This window comes from Acinonyx jubatus, chromosome B2, assembly GCF_027475565.1.
Source record: "Acinonyx jubatus isolate Ajub_Pintada_27869175 chromosome B2, VMU_Ajub_asm_v1.0, whole genome shotgun sequence".
NCBI lineage: Eukaryota > Metazoa > Chordata > Mammalia > Carnivora > Felidae > Acinonyx > Acinonyx jubatus.
In genome coordinates this window covers 64,104,510-64,126,586 of record NC_069385.1, presented here as the reverse complement: position 1 = coordinate 64,126,586, position 22,077 = coordinate 64,104,510, and the positions used below count along the sequence as shown (strand labels likewise).

At 38.8% G+C, this 22,077-nt stretch overlaps 2 long non-coding RNA genes across 3 annotated transcripts in view; both read left to right on the top strand.

Moving 5' to 3' along the window:
- Positions 1–22,077, top strand: part of LOC113598759 (uncharacterized) — a 56,076-nt gene that overhangs the window by 24,337 nt on the left and 9,662 nt on the right. The window lies entirely within an intron of this gene.
- Positions 3,198–21,110, top strand: LOC128315577 (uncharacterized). The gene is made up of 2 exons (XR_008298459.1): positions 3,198–3,333; positions 19,558–21,110. It is a non-coding gene; the product is annotated as an uncharacterized LOC128315577 (long non-coding RNA).

The window sequence follows — 22,077 nt, the reverse complement described above, 5'->3', positions numbered from 1 at the left end:
AAGAATTGATAAGAACTTCAGAGGAGGATATGTACATGAGATAAACACAGACTTCAACAAAGAGAGTTAATACTCTTAGTATAGAAATACATATATACCATACAATTCATAACGTGTTTCACAAATATAGCAAAAGATTACCATCTTGAATATATATGTTAAGAAAAACTCTAAAACCCCCAATAGAAAAGCAAGTAAAAAGACATATTTACAGAAGAAAAAATGTACATGATTAATAAACATAAGAAATATGTTCAAGCTCATTCCTAAACAAGGAAATGCAAATTCAAACAATTGCAATTTTTTAAGCATTTCAAATTACAAAGAGTTTTAGAAGATACTGTTCAGGACATACAAGATATAATACAACGGGCATTCTTGCATAAACTGCTATAACTTTTCTAGAAAACAATTTCATAATATAAATTAAGAGCCACAGAAAGTTTATATCTTCTGTCCCCCCAAATAATTCCACATCTACGATTCTGTCATGAGGAAATAATTGAAGTATGTCTAAGGTTTATGTGCAATGATTTTCACATAAAAATATCCCTAAAAAGGCAGAATGGTTAAGTTATGCTATACATTTCTGATGAATTATCAACTCATACAAAATGATGTTTGGGAAGAATTTTTAAGGACACAAAACAAGGCTGATGATTTGTTATTGAGTGAATAAAATAGGATACAAAATAGTATCTACAGGATATTTCCAGCATATATCTTGGAATACACATGAGAGAGAGAAAAAGAGAAAGAGAGAGAGAAAGAATATACAGAAATGAACCAGAGTGGTTATAATAGTTATTTCTGGATGAAATTGGATTTGTTTTCTTCTCTACATTTTATTTTCCATTTTCCTCAATTGAGCACATAATGCTTTTATCATTAGGAAAAATAACTTTTTCAAATGAATTCAGAGCCCTTCTATCCTTTCCTCTTCCAACAAACTGTGCAAACAAAGCCACATGTCTGTGACAGTGCTGGTTTCCACCTTGGAATGAACGTTACCTTTGCAAAGCTTTCAGCATTCATAGCACTTACCCAAATCAAATCCAAATCTGCCCTCTGCTGCTTCTACTTCACAGAAATTTCTCTCAAGGCAAGACCCCTAAACTATCATCAGAGTTACTTTACTACTCCACACCCTAGGCCTTTTATTGGAGAATTAACACAAAAAAGAAAAAAATGGGACCTTGATATCACTTTATAGCCAGGAATTACCTTAGCCAAAACCTTTTTTCTTTAAATTCCAATCTTCCATTTGTGCAAAACAGATCAGTTCCTTATATAAATCTGAGTTTCCTATATCCAGTCTATTTAGAAGGAGAGATACCTGAAATCTGTGACCCATGCACTGAAGTTTGGCCCTATCCAAATAAACCTTCATCATATATAAACACTAACCCTTTTAAACCAGAATTAAAGAATGATGGGTAGGGAGTAATTCCCTATATTTGAGGGAATCCCATAAATCTAGAGTAATCTTATTCACTCTCAGTATTTCTGTTAGATTCCATAAGAACAAAAAAAGTGCAGATGTTGGATTACAAAGTGTGAAAGAAAGAAAGAAAGAAAGAAAGAAAGAAAGAAAGAAAGAAAGAAAGAAAGAAAGAAAGAAAGAAAAGAAGGGGGGGCACCTGGGTGACTCAGTCAGTTGAGCATTCAACTTCAGCTCAGGTCATGATCTCACAGTTCATGAGTTCAAGCCCTGCGTCGGAGGGCTGACAGCTCGGAGCCTAGAACATGCTTTGGATTCTGTGTCTCCCTCTCTCTCTGCCTCTCCCCCACTCGTGCCCCATCTCTCTCTCTCTCTCTCTCTCTCTGTCTGTCTCTCTCTCTGTCAAAAATAAACATTAAATTTATTTTTAAAAAATACACCTTTCGTGGAGAAGGGTGTATTACCTTCACAGAAAACAAGAGCAGGTGCATTGTTAGTGTTTGGACAGAGGCCAATATTGGCTAAAACTACATAGCTGGTAAGAAACCCAGTCCAAAACCTCAAACATGAAGTCAAAATCACCTAATTTTCATTAATTCGATCCATGTTCTGCCACAGAACCTATCTCACTGGAGGTCAATTCTACTTGGGTCATTAATTCCATCCCAGAGCTTCATCAGAAAACGGAAGGCATTCATGGTACCTGGAGGAAGAAGTCCTCTAATACCCCTTTTATCAAGGTTGCTGCAGGCATCTTTATTAATCATGTCTGACATGATCTGTTAATCTCTTTGATTGTATGCCTGGAGTAAGACACAGGAGTCTCCCAGGAGGCTGGCAGCTGTGGTACTGATGACCTCACCTCCATAGGTTCACCTTGCAGCCAGCCCAGGAACTACCCAGAAGCTCTGAGCCCCTCCTATTCCCTGCTCTCAGGGGAACCTCATTCCAGGCTGAAGAAGTTCCTTCTTGTCTGGGCTTATCCATGCCACTCCGCTTCTTTCCCCAAACACTACACTCCCTCTTGTATTTTCACAATGAGCCATGAAGACCCATTATACCCAGAGCCTAAATCTTAAAATCTTAAAACTAGTTTCTCCTTCCTTGGTGGCAGGAAGGGTTGACTCTCTAGATTCTCCTGGATGCTGAAGGAATATTCCAATGTATGTTTCTAGGGCATCAACAAGAAAACAAAATAATAGGAGTATGAAGTGTCCAAACTGAACAAGTCTGAACATTCACATCCCACACTCTCCATGTTTATTTTCTCAAGTCATTTATGTGTATGTGCCTCACAATCAAATTATACCAGTTACACATTATTTTCATCCACTCATTCTTTTTTCTTCCTCAAACTGTTTTCAGGTGCCTGAAATACACACATTTTCACACCTCTTCTCTGTTTTACCAGTTGAAGCAACTTCGAGAAGAGATATTCCTCTATATTTTACCCATGTAAATCTTACCTTGTTTCTTTTCAAGTTATTCTAAATTCTTGATGTCTCTCTACTTCCATTCACTATTTCTAGTTTCTTTTGACCATCTTATGGAGTTGGGAAGTGCTGTCAGGATAGGAGGTCTAGTAGGGATGACGTCTTCCTGTCAGTATCCTGCCCTACAAGTCCTTCTTTAAATGCCCCAATATTCTGTTCTACACAAGTGATGAACTCCCTGAGTCAAAGAGAACAATGAGTTAATGGAGGTATGCACCCTCTCGCACCCTAACAAGATTGTGCCTTCTTCCATTAACTTCCATTAACTTCCATTCCCCTCTGGGTGCTGAGGACTGACTGGCCTGAGAAATGTCCCCATGAGGACATTCATCATTCAACCTTGAAAGACAAACAAATTTTGGCATTTCAGTGTTTCCAATACACTTCTTTCTACAGAAGGTATGTCATGAATGACACTTTTAAGGCTTTCTAGCTTTTCATATTATTTATGGTATTAATGAAGGCAACTGTTGCTGTAACAGAAACCAACTCAAGGGCAGGACAGAAGCCAAGAATCCGCAAGCACACATGAATCTCTCTCATTCTCTTCTGGGCTTCTTGAGTGCATCTGCTGGTTTCTTGCCTCTTGGTACTTCATCCCTGGGTCTTTCATTTTTCCATTCAGGGAGCAGCCCCCACTTACAAACAGCTGCTTCCTGTTTTTGCTGTTGTTATTGTTGGCTTTACTAGCAGAATCTAAGTGGGTTTTTTTTTAATGTTTATTTATTTTTGAGAGAGAGAGCGTGTGCAATTGGGGGAGGGCAGAAACAGAGGGAGACACAGAATCTGAAGCAGGCTCCAGTCTCCGAGCTGTCAGCACAGAGCCTGATCTGGGGCTCGAACTCATGAACTGTGAGATCATGACCTGAGCTGAAGTCGGATGCTTAACTGACTGAGCCACCCAGGCGCCCCTAACTGGTTATTTTTAAAGATTCTTGCTTAATTTCCACAATATTCAGAAACATTTGGTTTATTAAACCAACCTAGGGTCCAAGTTTTGAATCTGAAATAATTTTTCCCTTTTTATTCACCTGTTAAGATTTTTTAAATAAAAACTTAAAAACCAAACAAACCTTCAAATGCAGTAGCAGTATGCTTGGATTTGTTTCACCCATACTGAGTTTTAAGCAAACAACATAGCTCTTCTCAGGCCTACTCCACTCTGGCTTAAATGGAGATGACTTATTTCACCATTATTAAAGAAGTGAAAAGATCCTAACTACATAGGATGGGGTATAGCTTTGATTGGCACTTCTAATTTAGTTCAAGGAACCCAAACAGCTGAATCAAAGGTAGACCAACTCTCCATTAAAGGCAAGTGTCCTCCCTCCAGCCAAAGCCAGCCAGCCCAAGTGAGGAGGAGGAGGAGGAGGAGGGGGAAGATGTCTGGAGCAGGAAGTTACAGCCTGGGGGGCTCTGGGCAAAATCTTAGGAAGGATTATTTTTCTTCCTCATATTCAACTACTGTGTTCCAAGCCTCTCTTTGTTTCTTTCAGTCACGTCTAAATCTGAAATATGCTTTGGGGCCTGGAATTTAAATTTACCCTAAATTTCCTAATGAGTTTTGCTTAGACTGAAGCATAAGTGTTGATGCTTAGCATGATAATGAAGACATAATCATTAATTGGAGGAGAACACAGGTAAGATGCTTTATGTTGAAAGAGATGAGGGAAGAGAGTCTGGATACTGTGTGAAGAGACCAAGGGTATGATCTGGTATGTGAGGTTAAAATACAGCCTGAGAGGGCTTCCGCCCAAACCCAGAAAGTGTCCCCATTTCTGCTAAAGAAATACATCCAAGCAGTTCTTTTGTATCCTACATGAGGTTACGAAATAGGGATGGCTTTGCTGTAGTTCACAAATAATTTGAAATGTAAATGCCTTCTCTGAAACACTATGTTTCTATCATCACCCATTTCCCATTAATGCAACCATGGCTTCCACGACAAGTATTCACAGACTTCTCAACCGGTCAACAAGCTTCTCATTCTTGCCGTGTTGCAGGTTGGGAGGCTGCTGTAGCTGGTGGTTAGGTTCGTAGGCTCTGGAACCAGATCACCTGATTTGTCCTGCTGGCCCCTCCATGTAAGCAGGGCAAGTTACTAAACTTTCTGTGCAATAGTCTTGTCTTCTGAAAAGTGGGAATAAGAGTAACAATGCCCAATTCACAGGAGGTTCAAAGAAATTCAACAAACATTCTTTAGACAAGTGCCTAGCAAACTCTAAATTCTTGCTGCTCATAAATATTGCTAGAAATTATCTCACAAAAATCAATGAACTTTTACATACATGCGGAAAATTTAAAGTTTGACAGTATAGAAAAAAATTATAAATCTTGATTTTAAAAGTAAAAATCACCTTTTACAAGTTGCTTTGTGGCCCAAATCTGGAAAGAGTTAATGTCTGAATTACATTTAGGGCTCTCATAAAGAAACAGTAACCCTTGCCTTGTTTTCAAGGTCAGTGTATTTTAGAGAAATAAACCCCTTGGCGTCAGTCTGAAGGGGACAGAATATGCTCCCCCCCAAATATGTCACTTTGGCATATCAATTATTTTGAATTAAAGTTACTTAAGAAATAGCTGGTTCGGGGCGCCTGGGTGGCGCAGTCGGTTAAGCGTCCGACTTCAGCCAGGTCACGATCTCGCAGTCCGTGAGTTCGAGCCCCGCGTCAGGCTCTGGGCTGATGGCTCGGAGCCTGGAGCCTGTTTCCGTCTGTGACTCCCTCTCTCTCTGCCCCTCCCCCGTTCATGCTCTGTCTCTCTCTGTCCCAAAATTAAATAAAAAAACGTTGAAAAAATAAATAAAAAAAAAAATCTGGTTCAAGAAGGACATTCTGACCTCCTTTGTCCTCTGAAAACAGGAAATCATATCCCAAGTGAAAGTTACCTTCCCTGTACCAGGAAGAAGACAGGCATCCTTATCAGCAGAGCAGAGATAAGGAATTTAGGGCCGAGAAGGCTGTGTAAACAATCCTTGTTACTGCTTTACTAATTTATTACCCTAAATCCAAATCCCTTTGTCTTGTCTATTCTTCACAAAGTTATTGTTTCTTTGTCTAAAAGGTATACAAGCTGCTTGATCTAGTCCCTTCTTTGAGTCTCATATTTTTTATGAACTCCTGTACACACAAAATTAAATTTGTTTTTCTCCTGTTAAGCTGTCTTTTATCAGTTTAATTACTAGGCCAGCCAAAGAACCTAGAAAAAAGGAGTGAAAAGTTTTCCTCCTGTACAAGGTCTTTAGTGGCCACAATTTCTTGTAACCGTGAAAGACAGGGTGAAGCATCCTCTTCACCAAGTCATCCTGGGTCATGGGACTCGCTAGCTAGTTCTACAGCCAAGCATCTGCTGGCGCAAACCTATTACTTTTTTTCCCTTTTTCTTAACTGAGATAGATCTGCTGTGCTGACTGGATGCAAAAATTTCAGTTTCATCCAGTGTCAAATATTTTAGGCTTATAAAAGCATGTTTTACAAACAAATTCGGTAAGTCTAGAGTTACGGTATCAAAAAAGAGGAAGTTCCCATCACCTTTGGTCATTCAAAAAGCCGACATATTGAATATTTGGGAGCTCTCTTGTCTTTTACTTTATGGAATGAATGAGAGGATAACTTCAAGAATGATGAGGCCATGGGACATGTAAATTCAATGAGAGAACACACCAGAAAAGGAGTTTGGAGAGAATCCAAGAAATCTTGGTATGGAAAACATGACACCAGAAAAGAAACTGGTATTTACAAAGATGGGCAGCTTGGTCATTAGATGTAGAATGTAATTTCTATGAATAATAAAAAGAAATATTTTTATGTTATAGTATAATTTTAAAAATTGTTTTACATAGGTCAAAACTTAAAAAGGTGAAAATGAAAGCAGATGGAGATGTTGGAGGATGAGATCATGAGAGAATGCTCTTTTTCTTTATTTTTGATCTTATCTGTTTTGGACAATAAACTTAAAAGCATAAAAGTTATAGGAAAATATTGTTTTCCCTTTATTAATTTGAATGTTGCTTAAGGCATCTCATTAGCAAAGAACTGAATTTAAATTTAACTGTAAACATTTCAATGCTGACCATTAAAAGTCTTTCTAATTGAACATGGATCTGAGAATTTGAAATAGCCCTGAAGGTTTCAAAGAGTACCCCTTAAGAGTTACATTCAATTCATCATTTCAGCAGGTTTTTAGGCTATCAGCACCTCCAAGGGGCTATACATTCAAGGGAAAAAGTGAACTGTCACACTTAAAAGTGCATCTTAATTGCTTCAGAAATAAAAATAATTTTAGAAAATAAACATCTTTGGTTCCCAACTACTAACATTAAAACATCTATTTTAAATGCCCTAAATTTCCATGTCATTGGTTTAAAGCTGATCTTGTCAGCAAATAAACATTGAGAACAAATACAATACATTAAGACTTAGGAATCCAATGGAAATCCAATGGTAAAGGTAGGGAACATTCAGGAGATAAATTACTCATCAGCAGAGAAAAGTGGCTCTATCTCCCCCTCTTAAATCGCAATGAACCTTTCAGCCCTGAACTTTTTCTCAACTACTAGTTGTTTTCCAGCCAATTTGCCTGCCAAGGATGAATAGGAAGATTAGTGAAAATGTATGCTTACTAAATAAGTTAGAATGAACATAAAACTTTTGATATTATCAGCTTGGTCATGAGTGCAATAGATAGGGTCACACTACAAAAATGGTGACCAACTCTACCTGGGGCTTCAAGGAATGTTTCACAGCTAAGATGGAAAAATTAATTTTCTCTTATAGACCAATAGCCACAGATGATGGCTATTGCTAGAGTCTGCTTTGAGAGGGATTATGAGGTTGCCTCCAAAATTAATCAGTGTTGTTTGACATAGTCATGAGGTGGCTCTGTGTGTGTGTGTGTGTGTGTGTGTGTGTGTGTGTGTGTGTGGTAGGTGAAGCTGTAATAATGGCTTAAGGGCAAATATTTTACATCCTACAACATCTCCTTCATGCCAGGCCTAATTACCTGCAGTATCCTTAATGTACCCTACTTTCTCTAATCCCTCTGCCTTTGCTTGTGCTAGCCCCACGGCCTGATATATCCCCCTGGGTCTGGGTTCACTACTAGGTGGCTCTGTGAGTTCCAAGTCAAGACTTGGCAACATGAGTAGAGACAGACAACTCTCCTCTTTCTGATCCAGACCAAAAACAATTAAGGAAATATAAAAATAGGGACAAAGCACACATCAACCCTGGAAATGAACCACTGAAAAACCAGAAATTTCAAGAACTATCTGCTGAGTGCAGTACTGAGAGGTCCAGATTGAGAAATAGCACAGAGTCTGCTGTGCAATTCATCACACTATGGAAACAGCCTAATCTCTCAGAAAACTAGGTGGGGGAAAAAAAATCTCACAACTCCTTGTTTGGAAGGACCAACACAGGCTGTGAGATAGATGGGAGGGTTTGGGAGCATCAGTTCAGCCTGGCTTACTCACAGTGTTAGGAGGGAGGGTGTTAAGGGTATAGGAAAGATCCCAGAGTAAGGACAGCCCCACTGAGCAGGGCCAACCATGGAATGGGAGTGCACAAAGCACCTGAAATACAACTGGAACTCCGGCCAAGCTATGTTGAGGGGTCAGGATCTAAGCAGAGTGGGTCTACACCTAACGATGATCCTTGTTTATTTCTTCCACAGAAAAAAATAATTTATTTTTTAATTAAAAAAAATAATAAATAATATAATAAATAAATAATAAATTATAATAAATAAATAATAAATAAAAAGCTGATCCTTGAACAACATGGGTTTGAACTACATGGGTCCACATATATGCAGATGGTTTTGATATAGTACAGTACTATCAATGCATCTTCTCTTCCTTATAATTTTCCAAATAATATTTTCTTTTCTCTAGCTGTCCTTATTGTAAGAATATAGCATATGACACATATAACATATAAAATGTGTTTATTGACTGTTTATGTTAACAGCAAGGCTTCCAGTCAACAATAGGCTATTAGTGAAGTTTTTGGTTATACGCAGATTTTCAAGTGTGTGGGAGGTCAGTGCTCCTAACTCCCCCATTGTTCAAGGCTCAGCTGTAGAAGTATTATTATAGTTGAGGAAAACCTGGGGTGCCAGGGTGGCTCAGCTGGTTAAACTTCAGACTCTTGGTTTTAGCTTGGGTCATGATCTCACGGTTCATAGGATCGAGCCCAGACCGGGGTTCTGCGCTGGCAGTGTGGAGCCTCCTTGGGATTCTCTCTCTCCCTGTCTCTCTGCCCCTCCCTGGCTTGCACTCTCTTGCTCTCTGTCAAAATAGATGTATAAACTTAAAAAAAAAAAAAAAAAAAGGAAGAGGTGGTGAAAAAAACTCTTTCATTAGTAAAAAACAGAAAACAAAAAAGGAAAACCAGAAATTTATAAAATAACAAAGCATGTCTGTCTAGTTCTTGCCCAACATATACATGCACCCATGAAATAAACTTTCAAAAGATCACTTTTTATGGTCTGTTTTATAATACTCCAAAAATGTTGCATGTGTGTCAGATTAAATAAATCTATACTCACATATTGAATAACTGGGTTCATACTGTTTTGCAATCTGGTGTTTTTACTCAAAATATATTTTGGAAATCATGACAGCACATTTTGATCTTTTTATGGCTATAAAGTATTCTTTTGTATAAATGTACCATGATCTACCTAATTTGTAATTTATGAATGTATAAGTTGTTCCCAATGTTTCTGCAAATATAAACAATGTTGCTGTTGCACATGTGTAACTATTTCTAATGGACAAATGCTTAAATGTACACTCATTTGCTCAAGGAACACATATATTTTTAAATTTAATAGATATAGTCAAACTCAAACTCCCTCCCACAATATATACAATATAGGAGAGACCTTTCCCTCCTATATTAAAGGAATATCATCCATCTAAATGCCTAACAGCAGAGTACTGCTTAAGGCAATCACGTCATACCTATATGAGGATATGTATATAAATAGTTAAAATTATGATATAAAAGAATATTTGAGCATGTAAGAATACTCTGATGATATTGTCAAGGAAAAAAAGAAAGATGCAAAAAAGAATATATAGTATTACACTATTCTTATGAACCTTTTGTAAACTTTACTTTTTTTTCCACTAATAAAATGAGGATAGTAATGCCCATCCTACTTTGATAGGACTAAACCAAGGTAATTTCCTTGGGAATGATAAGTGAACCATAAAGATTCTGACAAATTACAAGATCCCCTATTTGAAACTCATGCTGACATTTTCACAAAACCTCTGTCAATGGAGACCAAATCCACTGGGTTTAGTACCCAGAAGGCCCATAGGAGGTATCGTGAATGGAACACAGTTTTTGCTCTGGCCATAGGCTGCCTCACACTATTGGCAAACATGGAGACCTTGAGGACTTACAGACTCAACATAGCACAGCCTGCATGGGTTGGCAGGGGTGTGAGTTTTCCCTCAAGAGCTCTCCCGGGCTCCTTTTCTTCACTATCACAACCTACCACTTCTAAGAGTGGTCACCTTTTCCAGAGAGCTCTTCTGACCACCCAGGTCTTGAATTATTTTTTCTTTTCTTACATTCTTCTACACAACTGAATACCCTATCACCCAATGCCTTACACAGGTTTTGTGGATTTTTTTTCTGGTGTGTTTTTGTTTCATTGTTTATAAGCATACATATGCTTATTCACTAACCATTTATTAGCAAGCAAGTGTAAAAGTAACAATTACCTGACCACCATTAGGGTGACCGTGTCCTTTGTCATCCAAACCTGGATATGTTTGAGAAATTTGTTGGTAACAAATACACAAGGACAGCAGTCATAAACAGGGACTCCCCACAGAGTCTAACTTGGGTTTGTTGAATCTCAGCTTTCATTTGTGATGCAGTCATGATCACTAACATGTTCAGTACAAGGTTCAAATGAAGCCAATGCTAAGATTCCAGAGGCAGGATTTTGTCACTCTTTTAGTTGACAGAATGTCAAAGGTATGACTGGCTATGACTAGACACTGGGTTGCTTCAGAAGATAGTCCAAGCCAATATCCTTAAGGTCTTGCTAGACACTTATAAGTAACTTGTTCATTAAAAGATGCAGGATCTCTCCAGACCCATGCTCATGAAATTAATATGCGTATGATCCACCAAGGGATCTTGTTAAGTGCAGATTCTTACGCAGCAATCTTGTGGCAGGGCCTGACATTCTGCATTTTTGACAAGCTCCCAGGTCACACAGGCATTTAATGTGTTGTGCATGTATGTCACTTTGAGTCAGACAGATTCAGTCCAAATCTTTGTCCTACCATGGACCCATTTGACCTGTGTGATTTTAGACTAATTATTTCACCTCTCTGGGCCTCAATTTCTTCATTTAAAATATGGGAATCATTGAATTTATCTTATAAGATTACGAATGTAAAATACCTTACACACCTTGGGTGTTCCTGGGTGGCTCAGTTAGTCGAGCATCTGACTCTTGATTTTGGCTCAGGTCACGATCCCAGGGTCATGGGATCAAGCCCTGAGTTGAGCTCCATGCTTAGCAGAGATTAAGATTCTCTCTCTCTCTCTCCCTCTGCCCTCTCCCCCACTCATGCTTTCTGTCTCTCAAATTAAAAAATAATAATAATAGTAACTTACACAGTGTCTGCCATAATATAACGTGGCAACAAATGTTAGCATTGTTATTATCGATATTGTTATTTCTGCTCTTATACTTAAAGTCAATGATTAGGTCTTATCCCTACAACATTAAGGATATAATATCTCTTATAAATGAATTTATCTAGATTTCTGTATCTTTTGTAAATTTGGTCCAATATTATTTTCTTCAGATAACAAATGAAAAGGCAAATACTTCTGTGGGGATAGAAGATGGGAGGTGGGAAGTTCAAGTGGGAGGAAACAGCAGAAACAAAGAATACCATCCTTTTCAAGAAAATATGTCCCAGACCTGAGGCATTATTAACCAGGCCAAAGTGCGTCAGAAGGAAAACAAAAATAAAATCTTCACAGCAGAATCTAAAACAATGAGAGCTGAGATATAGAAAAATATCTCAAGTCCAAGTTGAACCCTTTGGCATTTGTATCACATTATGAGCAGTTCCCAGATATTGTACTGCCCTCTTAATCAGTCGAGCAAGTGTCATTCAGAGTTTAGGTCTGCACAAAATGTCTGGGCTAAAATGTGACTTAATGATGTCGGAGACTCTCAAAGCAGTTTACAAGGAGTGAAGCAAAACAACGCTTCCAGTCTCCAGGGTGCTTATACTCAGAGGAGAGGTACTGAAGCATACAGGAAAATGTGCAGCAATTGTTCTCAGTTTTAGAATGATTTAAACAACTTCAAAACCATCCTTTGTTTCATATAGCCCTACCTGCATGTTTTTAGCCCAGTCGTGGGAGAAACAAGTGGACCGTTTTTATTTTTATTATTTTCAGCATATTTACTTTGAGAGAGCACAGAGGAAGGGCAGAGAGAGAGAGAGAGAGAGAGAGAGAGAGAGAATCCCAGGCAGGTTCCATGCTGTCAGCACGGAGCCCAATGTGGGGCTCGAACTCACGATGGTTGAGATCATGACCTGAGCCGAAACCAAGAGTTGGACACTTAACCGACTGAGCCACCCAGGCGCCCCTGGACAGATTTAAAATAAATCCCTCCTTTGTGGCTGGTAACAAGTTGCATCTGAGCAGGGCTGCTAATTGGTAATGTTATAGACACATGGGGCCAACAAGGTCTCCTGAGCAGTGATCAACAGACCTGATGTCTAATAAGAAAGGGAACATTGGGGATTAATACTAGAATGTATCTATTTTAAAGGGATACATTTAAAAGAGTAAACCATGAAATGATTCCATCTTCTTACTCACATAAAGCACAAACTGTATTTTAATGCTCTATACTTAGCATTCATTAAGTTGAAATATATAGTATGAAATTATTTTAACCCCACTAAGTGCTTTGATACAAAACTGACTGCTCAAGGAACTCAAATTCATTAGCTTCATTCAAGTTTCGGGTTTTCTTAGACTCGGTTAAATTTGATATTTCAGGTGGTAAGAAGAACTAGCTTTACAGCAGGATTTTAGTGCCATGTTGGGTGTTCTGTTTAAATATTTGCCTACTTACTAACCATAATCAATTGCAAAAATACAACTGATGCACTCTGATCATGCTCAGAAGCTTAATTCCTCCTACAACAGAGTGAAAGCTTAAAGGTTGAGAGGGGTGCAGTAAAAGGGAAAGAAGAATCCTTTTACCCTGTGTGGAGTCGGCAGCGATGCCCAGGCTTTGCATTCCTTATGCTACAGTGTGTCTGGGGTCAGCTGCTCAGTAGCACTGCTGCTAAAAATAGCCACAGCCTGGACATTACAGCACCTAGACAATTCCTAGACCAGGTAACGTTATACCCTCAGCTTCCAAAGCCCTCCTGGCATATTAAAGGATTTGTGCACATGCTCCCCCCCCTCCCCAATAGAAAACTCTGGGAAGACAATGATACAGGAAGAGGCATCCTTGTGCACATCTGGCCTCATCCTTCACCTGGGAGGAAATCTTGGGGTTTGGGTCCATTTTTATTTGCCTTAATTAATTGTTTTGAAGTTTTTTAAAGTGTCCATTGTAAATTCACATAAAGTCACCATGAGTGTTCACTCCATTTTATCCTAAAAGAAAATAATGTTTGGAGGTACATTATACACAAAGCTTTTACAGTGTAAGAAAAAATATACCTTAATCAGTCATAACTATATCATGCCTATCGATGTCCTTTGGGTTTATTTCTTGATAAGTGAGATTTTATAAAATCTCATTAATTTTCATATTTTAAACCTGTATGTCACATTAATTCACAAAGCTACAACTTTGTATATTCAAGATTTAGAGGATAAACCTCTTTACTTTGTAAATTCAGCATACTGCTTTCTGCTATCGTTTCTTTCTACCACCTAAATGGAGACTCTCATTCTGTTTCAGTGTAAGAAAAGTCAAGGCTAAACTCAGCTATCTCAAGCATAACTAAATAACTGGTTAAACCTACCCATAAAATAATGTTTGGAGGAAACTACATTTGACAAAAGATTTCAATAGTCTCCATCTTTAAAAAGATTCAAGAGACTTCATGGCTGTCCTAGAGTTTGGCAATTCATATGCCTGGATGCATAGAATTGAATGAGAAGATCTTTAAGCATCCTTCTGGGCTCCTGGATCTGCAGAACCTCAGGAGTAGAAGCAAACTAGGAGTTTTTTACCAGATAGAATAGCCTATTCTTAGTGCACAGAATCTAGCTTGTCTTTGTTGCAGCAATGCCTCTAACAGAGCCCGCAGCTGTCTAGAGCCCTGTTCATAAATTAACACTGGGCAAGTGCCTGCCACACACACACGGCATTATGTTAGGTGCTAGGAGGAAGGAAAGATGGACACAGGTCCCACCCTGAAGAAGTACAGGTAGTGGGAAAGGATTAAGTACCTATTTTCAAGTTTGCTACATGAAGCAAAGGCTATGCAAAAGATACCAGAGACATAAAACAACCAACTTTCTAAAAATATACATATGAACTAGCATAATCTACCATAAAAGAAAGGTAGGTGGAACTACAAAAATAAACATATAGCCACATAGATCACACATATTTACATATATATATATATATATATTCTGTATAAAACACATATATATTCTGTATAAAATACAGAAACAAGGCCAGATATTCAGAGTGAGAATCTGGATTTGGTCAAATTAAGATTGTTTTTCTTTTTATATTACCATATTTTCTAAATAATCAAAATTGAGTGGCTTTTACCTTTATAATTTAAAAAATGTTATTTAAATATAAAATAAACTTAAATCTGGACTCTCAAACTTTTTCATATTTTTTAAAGCTTGTTTATCTCCAAGGAATTTGAAAGCACATTTCTAGTCTAGAAATCAAATAAAAAATGTAACTAATGGAATAAATCCTGCATTTTGGACATCATATCTAATCTACCTTATTAACATGATGAAAGAAGAACAGAAAATAATGTTACAATTTGTATTCTGGTCTAAAATCTTTCTGGGCTTCCAGACATTATGATGATGAATATTTTAAATGCATGCACGAATGAACCAAAATTTAATGTAAAATTATAAGTGCTTCTATCACAAATACAACCAGCTGTGTTTGGAATTTATGTCTTGATATTTTCAAAAACCAACAAATTTAAATGCATCATAGAAGCTAATTACTTCCACAACCCATTTCCTGTGGCCAGTGACAGAGAAAAATTTGCAGATAAAGCCAGATTTATTTACTCTCACTGTCTTATTCAACAAACCTATAAAAATATTTGTCACTTGTCAGTCACTATGCTGAATACTGGGAATCCAAAAAAGTAACATGAGTAATTAATAAGACAAACAATCTGATTTTTAACATGTACAAAACACATTATGTATTTTGTATGCATTATGTATTCACCCAAATGACCCAAATAAGAAGACCAACCTTACCAAGTATTGGTGAGGCTGTGGACCAACTGCAAGTCTCATTAATGGTGGGACAGTAAAATGCTACCACCTTTTTGGAAAACCACTAGACAATTTCTTTATTTTTTTCTTTTTTTTTTCTTTTTTTTTCTTTTTTTCTTTTTTTTATTTTTTTAATTTTTTTTTTTAACGTTTATTTGTTTTTGAGACAGAGAGAGACAGAGCATGAACAGGGGAGGGGCAGAGAGAGAGGGAGACACAGAATCTGAAACAGGCTCCAGGCTCTGAGCAGTCAGCACAGAGCCCGACGCGGGACCCGAACCCACGGACCACGAGATCATGACCTGAGCCAAAGTCAGACGCTTAAACAACCAAGCCACCCAGGCGCCCCAGACAATATCTAATAAAGTGAAGCATATGCCTCCCCTACAACCCTGCAATTCTACCCCCAGATACATACCCCGGAAAAATGAGTGCATGTGTCACCAAAAAAGACATGCACAAGAATTCAGTATCAGCTTTATTCATAATAGCTCAAGACTGGAAACAATTCAAATATTCATCAACAGGAAAGTGATATATTCAAACAATGGAAAAATAATTAGAGCAACCAGTAAATACAGTGACACAAAAAAACCTCATGCTGAGCACAAGAGTACACACTGAATGTTTCCATTTATTTGAAATTCAGGAATAGGCAAAACCAATCTATACAATAAAAGTCAGAATAGTGGTTGGGGGGCAGGGCAAAACACGACTTTTGGCTGAGAAGGAGTGGAAGAGAACTTTCTGGGGTGATTGAAATATTCTACATCTTGATCTAGATTAGTAGCTACATGGGTGTATATGTAAGTAGAAAGTGAGCTGTACAGTAATGATGGGTGCATGTTACTGCATGACAATTATACCTCAACTAAAAAAAAAAAACAAATGTGATTCAGTCCCTATCTTCAAGAAGTTATAATGGGAGGGAACTAACAGTAGTACAATGTGGTAAGAGCAGCAATATACGTAGTGAATGGAGTATCCCTGGAGCTCAGAGGAAGATCAAGGAATGGTGTCTGGGGACAGCTCAAAGGCACCATAAGTAAGTATGGAATTGGTGTTTGATTATGACCCCCACACCAGTGAAGTCTCTCAAGGATATCGCCATTTTTCCGATTTACTGGTATGTTGGTATCATTTTTCAAAATATAACTAAATTTTCATCCCAAACAATCCACCACAGGTATCGTAGGCATTATTGATTTGTCTTTAGTCTTCATTTGCCATGTTTTGTCACACAGTTCAATTTACTCTGACATATGTGTGTTGGCTCTTTAGAGTCCCTTGTACTGGTGTGCTGGAGCAGGCACAGAGACAGGTGAGACAGAATTCCAGCTTTCAAGGAGTATATACTTTTTCAAAATACCTCTCTTATCCATCTCTTTTCCATTTCCACTGACCCTGTCTAAGACCAGTTCTCTTTCCTGCAACACCCAGAGATGTCATAACAGAATCCCACCTAGTGCCCCTAGTTCCCAGGCCCATGTGTCATGTCACAGCCATTCTCATTAAGTTTCATTGATGTTCTAAATCCTTTGGTGACTCTCCAGAGCTAATACATCAAATGTAAACTCTTTGTCGTGGCATACAAAGCCCTCCACAATCTGGTTCCCTCAATATTACTCCAGAAAGGATAAGTCTACTAAGAGGTATTGTGAAGACACATGAGAGAAAAACAATTCTTAGCTTACATTTCCTTCAAAACAAATTTTTTTTAATTAAAAAAAATTTAATATTCATTTATTTTTGAGACAGAGAGAGACAGAGCATGAGCAGGGAAGGGGCAGAGAGAGAGGGAGACACAGAATCTGAAGCAGGCTCCAGGCTCTGAGCTGTCGGCAAAAGAGCCCGATGCGGGGCTCGAACTCACGAACTGTGAGATCATGACCTGAGCCGAAGTCAGACGCTCAACCGACTAAGCCACCCAGGCGACCCTAATTTTTTAAATGTTTGTTTAATTTTGAGAGAGAGACAGACAGACAGAGTGCAAACATGACAGGGGCAGAGAGAGAGGGAGACATAGAATTCGAAGCAGGCTTCAGGTTCTGAGCTGTCAGCACAAAGCCCAACGCAAGGCTCTAACCCATGAACCATGAGATCATGACCTGAGCCCAAGTCAGATGTTTAACCGACTGAGTCACCCAGGTGCCTCCTTCAAAAACAATTTTTTAATGGAGACTTTACGTTGATTTTTTAAATGTGTCATAACAATTCTAGGTATGATACATACTGGATGTGTCTACAGGGAAATCTGCTCTAGTCTGAATGTGATTGTTCATTCATTTGAAAATCATTTACTCCTTGGGGCACCTGGGTGGCTCAGTTGGTTAGGCGTCCAACTTTGGCTTAGGTCATGATCTCACAATTCATGAGTTCAAGTCCTGCATCCACCTCTCTGCTGTCAGCACAGAGCCCACTTCAGATCCTCTGTTTCCCTCTCTCTCCCCCACTTGCACTCTCTAATTCTCTAAAAAATAAATAAACATAAAAAAATAATTTACTCATCATTTTCTCTGCTCCGTATTAGAGAAAATGCAGGAAAGACCACTCTACTTTCAATGAGGGAAAGTCCAACATCTCAAACTTATATACATAGTTCTTTCTTTCTTTCTTTCTTTCTTTCTTTCTTTCTTTCTTTTAACTTGATGAACTCCTTCTACCCTACAGGGACAAGCACAACTAACACCCACAATAGAGTTCCCTGGTGCAGTCATAATTTCCCAAAAAAGATACATTAAGTGGGATATTGGAGAGTGTCCTAAAAGACACTTAGTTTATCAAATATTGAAAGAGGAGGAGGAGGAGGAGACAGAGAAGCAGAAAGAGGAGGATGAAGGGGAGGAAAAGAAGAAGAAGGAAGAGGAGGAGGAGGAGGAGAGGAGAGGGAGAAGGATGGGATTGGGAGAAGGGGAGGAGCAGGAGGGGGAAAGGGAGGATGGAGAGGGAAGAAGGAGGGAGAGAAGGAGGAAACCTTGAAAGGGTCAATCTGTTGCTCTCACCCATAGGACCTTTGAGGTCCTTTCTTCTTTCTTTATCTCAGGTTCTTCTTTCATTATCTCAGATTTTATAGTCATTATGCCCTCAGATATCAGAATCTAATAAATGTCACAAACCCAACATCATTATTTAAAAACAAGGCATTGCCACTGTAAGCAAGACAGCTTATATACATGGCAGTATCTTTTAAAATAGTCTGATTTTTCTTTTGCTAGGAATACCACACAAGGATCTTTTTTCAGCATCTACAGTGGGTAATGTCTACCAGAGAAGCAAAAATATAGTTAGCAGGTTTGCTTTTCTGTCAAAAGTGATCTAGTTGATCATTGTTACACGTTCGCCATTGACGTTTTGCATCTTTTTTCTACTCTCCGTTCTAGTCACAGCCTTCTGGCAATATGATGTTTTCAAGCACAGATTTGATATGCATGAGCCATCAGTTTTTCCGGTGATTCATAATCTGTAATTTTAGAAAGATTTGGTTCTTTATCACTTGCCTCACTTTAATAAAAGATCTTTGGTAGTATTTTCTAAAGATCTTTTGGAGACAAAATCCCCTAAACAATTTCCAGTCTGTGAAAGTGACAAACTCATTTAAATAATCAGTTCAGAACAGCATTTCTGTTTATGGGTAAGAATGCTGCTCTGATATTTAAAGTGGTTTAAGGAAATTCAACCAGTGAATATAAAATTAAGCATAATTGCCTCCTCTCTGAGAGGGCACAGGGGTGCAGGGAAACTGGCAAGTCAGAAGCCATGTGGTGCTGTGACTTGCTCTCAGGAGTAATGCTGAATACTGAGAAGGTTTGCACTTTGCAGCCTATTTACTGACTGAATTCGCAAGTTTCCCTTTCCCCCTTTCTTGTGGTAGCCCACTTACTATGCCATCATTGATCATTCTGAGGCTCCTTGACCTTTCCCACCATTCCACTGCAAGTCAAATGTACAATTTCATACTAAGAAGGACACTTTCTTGCACTAAGTGCAGAGCTTTGAAAGTGTGAAAAGCTTAAAAGCTAAAGTTGTACAACTCGGCTCATTTTGGCTAAAAGGTTGAATATTTGCTTGATTATCTGAGAAAAATGCATCTGGTTGTTTGCAGGGGTAAAAGGGAACTGTGAGAGACGTAGACAGTCTATCCTCGAGCAACTTTCCAGGCAGTAGAGGCTGGATTACAGAAGAATTCCTTAGAACACCTGGGCAAATTCTGAATTTACTGATGCTCAGCAAAAATCCCTGCCCCAAATGGTCTGACTTGCCCACAGGGCCCCAATTCTGGGGCCTCAAGGAGTGCCACACAGATTAGAGGGGAAGCTAACCCAAGCCTCTTTGACACAGGAACCATCTTCCTCAGATTGCCTTCATTCCAGATCAAAAGTTTCATCTTGAGGATGGGAACGTGCTGGCATGTCAGGCAGGGCTAGATCCTGCGGGCTCAGCTCCTAGGATGGAAACACAAGCCTTGCCCTTGGGAACCCGATTTCATCTCCATGGAAGGTTCTCTTGACATGGAGCAGGAGGTCTGCCCACCAGCCAATCACACCAGCAAGGACAGCAGCTTTGCCTGTTCTGTTTTGTTTTCACAGAAGAGTACATTTCACAGAACAGTAGCACCAGTCTTTGTGAACTGTTTCTCCACATTTTGAAAACCACAGCCATCTTTCTGCCTGGCCCGCATTTGTTGAAAACTTTAATGGGTGGCCAGCATGGACGTAAATTACCCTGTCTCTAATCCATTTTCATCATCAAATCCAACAATGACTCATTATGGGTTGAAACGTTTATTCAGAACTGCTGAAAAAGTACAGCTAGTTGGACAGCTAGAGAGCCTTTTTCGTTTCAGTGGGAAATAAACACTGAATTCTGATGGTAACAGGCTACGTCCTGCCTTGAAAACAGGCATCACACACGTGTAATTTCAGGAAAACCTGAAGGCCTTATTCAGGTTAAAGTGAGCCAGAAATGTAACAGCTCAGAGGTGTGTGCAATTTTAGATTCAGTGAGGGTTCTCATTATAAGGTAAAAATAGAAATACGTAGAAAATATTATTGTGTTGTTCTGAGGTAAAGCGAAGAACAAGACTGTGTGACTTCAGTTTCTTCTGGAATCCTTTTGAGAGCTAGATGTTTGTGAAGTCCTAAGTAGAAAAATGATGAATGAAGATAAATGATTTGTGAAATTGTACACCATGTTGAAAAATAAACATTTTGCAAAAGAAAAGAAAAATGGAAAAAAAACAAGAAAAACTTCTGGGAAAGAAAGAAGTTGGAGTTGGAGTCCACAGATGGAAAATAGCTTCACCTGTCTTCCCTATGCCCTCAACCACAACAGTGAAAGTAAACGAACTGTGCTGCAGATATTAGAATTATTTTAGAGCCTTCATATTGTATTTTCATCCCTCAAAAATGATCATTTTCCTCTTTCCCTTTTAGAATAAGTAAGAGTGGGATGCCTGAGTGGCTCAGTTGATTGAGCGTCTGACTTCGACTGAAGTCATGATCTCCCAGCTTGTGGTTTCCAGCCCCACATGGGGCTCTGTGCTGACAGCTCAGAGCCTGGAACCTGCTTCGGATTCTATGTCTCCCCCTCTCTCTCCCTCCCCTGCTCACACTCTGTCTCTCTTCCAAAATAAAAATAAAGACTTTTAAAAAAAAATTTAGAATGAGTAAAAATATTTACACATGAAAATACTATTCTTGAAATTCCAGAAGAAAACGCAGTTCAAACCATCTTCAAATTCTTGCCAACTTTTCCTATTTTCCTTTTCGAAAAGAGCGCTGACCTCCCCTCTCCTAACTGACAACGGGGAAGGAACGTTTTCAAGAGATACATGATAAATTAGCTTTGCTGCTCCACCTTCACCTTTGAACAAAGAGGTTGCTAATACTGAGGTGTCTGGTTGCTTTTTCTCATTCTTTGATGTTTCAAATAGGCCAGAAGGAAATCTAGGACAACTCCCCTCAGCCCCACCCCCACCCCCACCCAAATCCTGAGTTAATACAGCAGACAGTGTGGAAGGAGGCCATTCTTCATCTTTCATACCTGTAATTGTTTGCAGGGCACTGCACAGCCTTCAAGGGCTGACTGATAGGGTGTCCATTTAAGAACACATGCTGTCACAATCAGCTGGGAAGGAGAGAAGCCCAGAAAAGGCCTGTGATGACCTCTGGCCACTCAAAGTTCTCTCAGTCAGAACTACCAGATATGAGAAGGAAGCCACACCCACATGTGCTAGAACCTTTGCTCTCTGTGTGAGACCTAACCAATAGGACTAATTAATTCTGCCTAAAGTAGAATTAGCCCCAGTAGTAGCTGAGCCTTAAAGAATGCTAAGGGTCAAATATTTACTTGATTGTGTCTTCATCATAACTGTTAGAATCAATGTGATAGAACTGGAGAAATACCTTTGAAAACTCTAAACACTGTTAATGATGAATAGAATAAGAATAATGCACCAATATTGCTTTCAGGACATGACTGTACAGGGGTTTAAGTGATGGCAGAGGCTAGTCGGATGGAAAAACAGAGGCTCAAATATCACAGTTACTTTCTTACTTTTTGAGGATTCTTAGGTGTATTTATTGCATATGGAAAAAAATATGGAAAATCATAGATATAAGTA